Source organism: Desmodus rotundus, chromosome 1 (genome assembly GCF_022682495.2).
Source record: "Desmodus rotundus isolate HL8 chromosome 1, HLdesRot8A.1, whole genome shotgun sequence".
NCBI classification, from domain to species: Eukaryota; Metazoa; Chordata; class Mammalia; order Chiroptera; family Phyllostomidae; genus Desmodus; species Desmodus rotundus.
In genome coordinates, this window is record NC_071387.1 from 182,448,496 (window position 1) to 182,456,541 (window position 8,046).

Genomic DNA, 8,046 nt, shown 5'->3' on the forward strand with positions numbered 1-8,046 from the left:
CCAGGTGGCTTTATGCCACAGGGCATAGGCAGTAGCTGACCTTGGCCTGTACCTCCCAAGAGATTCCAGAACCACCACACCTGGTGGCCAGGTTTAGAACACACTTAGCACCACCCGAATACCTCCACAAGTGACAAACTCAAAGGGCAGACTCTGCAGGCACCAGAGCCCTGCTAAAGCAAATTCAGCTTCACAGGGTCAGCCCCTTCACAGAAGCTCCTCCACTGTAGTCACAGCCAGTCCTCCGAACCAATCAGCCTGAGGGTTAATTCCTCCCACTGATGTGTCAACAGCAATCAAGGCTTGACTACAACAGGAGGGTATGTACAACCCACACAAGGAACATACCAGGAGTACTCAGCTCAGGTGACCAGGGACACTGTGCCATTGGGTCCCACAGAATACCTATTATATAAGGTTACACTATCAAGACTAAGAGAATAGCAGCTCTACCTAATACATAGAAATGAACACAGGGAGGCAGCCAAAAAGAGGGGACAAAAAAAATGTCCTAAATGCAAGAACACAAAACTTCAAAAATATTAAACAAAATGGAGACAATCAATTTACTAGATGCAAGTCAAAACACTTTTATAAGGATGTTCAATGATCTCAACAAGAACTTTAACAAAGAAATAGGAAAGATAAAAATAGAGATAGAAAACATAAGAAAGAACCAATCAGATATGAAGGATAACTGAAGTGAAGAATACAATACAGAGAATCAAGACTAAATTAAATGAAGCAGAGGGTTGAATCAGCAGTTTAGAAGATAAAGTAAAGGAAAACATTCAATTAGAACAACACAAAGAAAAAAATTAAAATGAGAATATCTTCAAAGAGGACATATAGATGGCCAATACACATATGAAAAGATGCTCAACACCACTAATAAGTAAAGAAATGCAAATTAAAACCACAATGAGATATCACTTCATACCTGTCAGAATTGCTATCATCAATAAATCAACAAACAACCAGTGTTGGCAAGATGTAGAGAAAAGGAAAATCTCATGCAATATTGGCGGGAGTGCAGATTGGTAGAGCCATTGTGAAAAGCACTATGAAGTTACCTCAAATAATTAACAATTAAACTGGCTTATGACCCAACGATTCCACTAGGAATTTATCCAAAGAAACCCCAAACACTCATTCAATAGGATATATGCACCCCTATGTTCATTATAGTTTTATTTACAATAGCCAAGATTTGGAAGCAGCCCAAGTGCCTATCAGTAGATGAGTGAATAAAAAAGCGGTGTTACATTTACACAATGAAATATTACTCAGCCATAAAAAATAAGGAAATCTTACACTTCGTGACAGCATGGATGGACCTGGATAACATTATGCTAAGTGAAATAAGCTAGTCAGAGAAAGACAAATACCATATAATTTCACTCATATATTGAATCTAATGAACAAAATGAACTAACAAGCAAAATAGAGACAGACTCATAAATAGAAAGCAGGCTGAAAGCTGTCAGAGGAGGATGGGGGTGGGTAGGATTGAGAAAAAAGAGGGAGAGAGAGAAAAACAAATGAAAATAGCCTTAGCCTAAGGGGCTAAGGGGCCTCTGGGATAACATCAAGTACACCAACATTCACCTCATAGGGATACCACGAGAAGAGAGAGAGATCAAGGAATTGAAAGCCTATTTGAAGAAATAATGATGGAAAACTTCCACAATGACCTCCTAAACTTCCTAAAGTGACTGTACCAATGTGTATCCCATCCTAAATGCTCTTCTTAAAATATGGTGTTAAAATGCCTCCATTGAGAGTGGAACTCTGAACCCTTTGTAATGGTCTCAACCAATAGAATATATGGCCAAAGTAGCACTGTGCAGCTTTTATGTTTAAGTCATAAAAGATAATACAGCTTCCACCTATCCTCCCTCTTCTCTTCTTTCTCCCAACTTTTGTTCTTAGAACCCAATCATCATGTTGTGAGGGACGAAGTCTACTTGAAGAGGCATGTTTGGTGTCTGGCCAACAGCCCCATCTGATCGTCCAGTCAACAGCAGGCATCAACTTACTAAAATATGAGTGAGTGAATAAGCTTGCTCATGATTCCAGCCCTCAGCCTTGAGTTTCCAACTAATGCCTCTAATATCACAGACCAGAGAGAAGTCATCTTGTTGTCTGCTGCCTAAACTCCTGGCCCACAGAGACCATGAGAAATAAGAAATGACCACAGTTGTTTAAATCACTAAGTATGGGGGTACTTTGTTACTCAGCCACAGTAACCAGAACACATTCTCAGAGAATATACCTCTATTCTTCACTCATGAACATAAGAACTCGAATTAGTTCATTAAATTATGAGATTGATGTCAGCTTTCAAGGGAATGGAGTCTGTGGCCATAAATGCATCAGTGGAAGGACCAAAGCAGAAACCAACCTTGAGGGGGGTTCAGCTTCAGAAATAAACCATCAGGGAAGAGTGTGCAGAAAAGCAAGGATAAAGTACTGAAACAGTCTAACTTGATCTTGCATTTTGTAATGTGCAAAGTACTAGTCATGCTTGGGAAGTCCTGTCGCCTCAAATGCTGCATTCTGATGGTGAGTTTGGCAGCTAATGCATCACAGTTTCCCTGTTCTCACGTGTTTTGCCTGGAGGTGACATGTCCCCCTTCCCCTAGCAGGTAGAGGTAATCAGCAACCAGTGGCCAACTGCCATGGTATACCAAGGCTAGTCCCCTTGCTTAATACAGAATAACTATGTGGTGTAACTGATGGATCCAGTTGAATTTACTGTAGAATCTGGATCACTTCCTTGTCTGCTTTCCTTGCCTAGCCTGATTTTCCTTACCACCTCACCTGAGAGCTGCCACTCATTAAATAACTCCCCCAAGAATCTCCATCTCAGACTCTGCTTCTAGAAAACCTGGCTTAAAATGTGCATACTATACATACATGTCTGATTAAACTAGACAGGGTATTAATGTTACAGACAAATATTATTTAGAATTTAATTTATATGCATCTTCTTTACCTGAATTTTACATTGTGTCTAGCAATGTCTTTGAATTGTTATAGACTAGAAAATTGTTATTACTCTTCCAGACACACAAAAAATACCCTCTCAGTTTCCATATGCTTTCTCAAAGAACTAATTTCCTCTCTTAACACACACTCCAAAACCAACAATTCTCTGAACCATAATGTATTCCTACACCACTACAACCAAACTAAATGGTCTCCATCCACACTGAAGCCTGGACCATCAATACAATTTCAGGACTCGGTGGCTAAGTCTGAGCCAGGTACAAGTGGAAAGCCAAATGCTCTACAGGTGGCCACCCAGATGCAGAAAGAAATGCAGAGACTCACCTTGCAATGTCAATTACCTGAGCAAGAGAATCATGTTGTGGTTCCTGGTTCCTGACACATCCCTCATAGACCACACCTCCTCACATCCTGGTCCTTTAAAGATACTCACACCAAACCTGCCTGAGCTTTAACTGTCTGATGGATGAGAGCTTATCTCTTGTTTTTTTCCTTCTCTTTTTTTCCAATCAATTTTTAAGAGAGTGACAATGTAGAATCAAAATAATCCTAGCACTTTGTTAATAAAGCCATTATAACAACGTAAGCTCAAATATTAAATTATGTAATATATCAGCTCATGTATAAATCTTTACATGGACATCAATACTGCTTTCCATATCCAGATGAAAAAGAACTCATGAAGTTGACTTGGTAAAAAATATATCACTTAAATATCCATATATTCTCTCTGGGGTAAAGGATTAAGAAAAAGTAATCCTATGACTCCCACAATTAACTAACTCATTGTACACTGGATGGTCAACACATTTGACTCCTGGGTCAATAAGAAATGAATGAGATCAATCAATTTTATTAGTTATCCTAATCCAAAGAAGAAAAATGTATTTATCATGATTCAGGTTGCTGATATAGTACAAATATGCTCAATCCGCTCTTACTACAGCCAAACCTAAAGTGACTGGGGAGGAAGTGTCAGTGATCTCAGGTAAAAATATTTCTTCTGCATGCTTAAGAAGAGCAGAGAAGGCAAAAAACTGGAAAGGCAGTAAGATCATAATCTTGCACTATTAAATAAAATTTCAAAGGTGCAGTCCCTGCTTCCAGAGGAACTCAGAATGAAGAAATTATGTGCATCATATTTCTTTCTGGGTCTTTTCATCCTGTACCACGTGGAGACAGAGGTCCGCCCCAGGGGAGGGCCCAACGATTCATCTTGATGTGTTTCAGATCAGGGAGGGCGTATCTGAATTTTTACTTGAAAAAAGTTTTTGAGAACTAAAAGAGCATTATTCCTAACTCTTTCATCCCCTTTCACTGATAGAGAGTGAGCTTAACTTCTGCTGGGCAGCTGAGTGTGGATTACATTCAGATTGAAGTATAGGAAACTGTGAAATTCCTTATCTTTTAGACTTCGGGATTTCCTCAACAGAATCTCAAACGATGCTTAATTCATTACGAAACTAAATCTTGATTTCTGAAAGTTGTTATCAGGAGTTTTGTGAGCCTTGTCAAAAAATGATCTATTTCTCCTTAATTCACAATGAACACTCGAAGCATCACCCTAATGTGTTTAAACGGAATGGCTTTATTTGTAGAGATAACAACAGTATTCTTGTCATTGTTTCTAGTCCTTGACTTAATTTCAGAATGCCTTATTTAGTTATTTTTAGATTTAAAAAATATATTATAAAAGGAATACATAGCCATTTTAGAAAATATGAAAAGAAATGTAAGAATAGGGCAATAAAAAGTAATCTATAATTTTACTAGCCATAGTTTATTAGTGATAATACATTTGCTTGTGTATTTTCTTAAAAATTTAAAATAACTAATATTCTTATTATACACTTAAAATTGTAGAATAGTTTCCCCAATGTTATATAATTTTATTGAACCACAATCATTAGGCCTATCTTTTAAGTGTTCATCTCATGCTATTCTTATACTTAGTGACCTCTAGATGTGTCTACCATCTATCTATCATCCATCTATCTATCTATCTATCTATCTATCTATCTATCTATCTATCTATCTATCTATCTAATCTGTCTATCTATCTATCAATCTGTCTGTCTGTCTGTCTATGCCTATTGTCTGAGTCTCTTTGGGCTGCTATAACAAAATATCATAGTCTGGGTGGCTTACATATAACAGAAATCTATTTCTCAGTTCTGGAGGCTGGAAGGTCCAAGATCAAGGTACACACATTTGGTGTCTGATGAGCACTCAATATCTGGTTCATGGGTGGCTGTGTTTTTCTTGTGTTCTCACATGATGAAAGGGGCAAAGGATTTCTCTAGGCATTAATCCAATTCACGAGGACTGCTCCCTCATGACCTAATCACCTCACAAAGGCTCCCACCTTTAAATGCAATCTCAAAGAGGATTAGGTTTCAGCAGATGAATTTTAGGTGAACAAAAACAGCCTATAGCACTTACCATAGATATTGAGTATATTTCTTCAAGTTTGTCATTTGCCTTTTAAATTTTTTAATGATTTCAATGATAACCACATTTAAATTTAGAATCAGTTGATGTTTTCTTCTGTGATTTTGTTACAGAGCATGTGGGGGGTGGTTCACGATAAATTATTACAGAAAGTATCTCCCCTTTCTGTCTCTGGAGGTTCCCCCCACACACACCTGCTAGGTTGGAAATGCCCACCACCAGAGGAAAGACGTCTCTCAATAACAGAGACTGGTGAAAAGGAAAGAAATTATTTATTTAAAAGTTACACAGACTTAGAGTAAGGACTTAATGTCTTCATTAAGATAGTAAAGTCCTTTAGAATAGCCACAGATGCACAGTCCTTCCCTCTCCCTCTGCCCAGTCCAGGGTACCGTATCTCAGGAAAAGAAGTAAAAGTCCATGACTCAGGTTCCCGGCACCATCAGCTGTGTGGCTGCTGCAATCTCCAGTTAATCCAAAGCCATGTGGCTCCTTCTCATGGCCCACCAGCAAGAGTCCTTTCTCCCCTTTTCTTTCCGGCAAAGTCTCTCCTGCTGCCTAAGCTGCGTGGCAAAAAGAAGCACCCCAAAACCACATGTCCTCTCCTATTCACTCCTTCAGAACCTCGTGGTCCTCTCCTTTCCCCTCAGAACCGCCTGGTCCTTCCTCTTATTCACCTCCAGAACCGCCTGGTCCTCCTCCCCTATGGCTGCCACGCCTAGGTTTAAATCCCAGCGCCCATCTTCCTTTGCAGCCCCATTTCTGACTCCTCCTACAATCAGTTACACCTGCCAGCATCCCCGTATTCTTCCAGCTTTACTGGGCTGCCATAGTAAGTCCGGGCAGGTGTGGTCCCATGGCATGGAGCCAATCGTCTCCAAGCTCTCATGCAGGCCCTGTAACCAGAGGGAGTTGCTTCCCAGTCCTATCTTGGGTGGAATTTGCTCCCATCCCCCTGGCTCAAAGTATGGCCACAGCTATTTAACATATGTATGAAACCAGTTAAAGGTTATAGATGTGTTAAATGACCATGCCAGGGATTGGCTGCAAAGCTGTTGCTACCCAAACAGCTCTGAATGGCCCTGTTCCATGTGTCCCATCCCCTCTGGCTCAGGCTTGTGGGGGTGAGGACATCCTATATACATTTTCCCAATATTTCCTGGACACCTTGGACCCCATTACAAATGGGGTTCAGTTCTGGACCCCATTACAAATCCCTTCTTGGGGCCCTCCTCTTGGCTGCACCCTGCTTCAATTTCTTTCATTTCATTTTATACTTTGAAATCCCACGAAGGGTAAAATGTTCATGCATTCTTTGATTTAGTTATTTTTTTCTTTTACTAAAGAAATGTAATACCATCTGATAGTAAAAATCTCAAACACTAAAGAAAGGTACTGCAGTGAGAGTTCAAGTCCTATTTCCCCTTGTTTCTACTGCCCCAAGGTTCCAACAGCCATTCTGCAAAACTCACTGTACTTAACAGTTTCCTTTGTGTCCTCCAGGGATTTTGAATGTAGAAGACACCCCTGTCTCCCTTTGTTCATGAAACTACCTCAGGCACTCTGAGATATTTAATGTCTTCTCACAATTTTAAGCTTGTACCAGTAAAGACATGCCCTAGTCTTTATTTTACCATGGTTTTGTGATGTGTTTTTAAATCTGAATCAAAAAGTACCCCAAATTGCCCCACTCCCTAATTAGGTTATATTTATTTGTTAATATTACTCTGGGTTTTAAGACACTCTAGTTTTTTAATAGCACAAAAGTGTTATTACAAAAATCTCTATAGTTATGTACTTATATGCCTGTAGGAAATAGTTTTAGATAGTATGTGCAAATTTTACATCAGATTTTCCTTTCAAAAGTCTATTCCAATTTGTGAACTTCTTATTGACTATCATGAAAAAGTCATGAGACTGCCTGTTCCCCCTTATCTTCATTAACACTGCATTTTATCAGTTTAAATTATATGCCTACATGATTATTGAAAAACTACCATATTATTGTTTAATTTGCACTTATTTATGTAATAATTGAAGTATGACATGTGGTTATTTTTTAAATATCTAGCTTATTTTTTAGCCCTGCCTTTCTTCATTCATTTCCCATTTGTGTTGGATAATTTGTCTTTTTATTGTTGGCTTGAAAGAGATCTTCAGATAAGAAATTTATATCTTAGTTATGTGTGCTATTATCATTACCATTTTATCTCTTTTCTTTTTACTTGGTGTGTCAGGTCTTTTTTTTTTCTCATAGAAATAAGTTCTATGCAGTGAAGTGTACCCTTCTTTTCCATTGGGAGCCCCATATTTTTCTTCTGGCCCAGGAAGGAAAATAGAGCCAAACTTTTCACCTCCTCATAATCCCTTGACTATCTGCTTCCTTCAAAGGTATTGCTGCCTCCTCCACTGACTGTGCTGAGCTCCCTGGGTCCATGCTATGTCACTGTCCCACTTTTAGACCTTGATGAAATGTCATACCACAAGGCATGGATCTGAAGTAGTCACTGAGGCAGTCACTGAGAGACAACCTGGGGCTGTGGGCAGTTAACTACCCGTGGAATTAATCTTGAACAGTGAGAA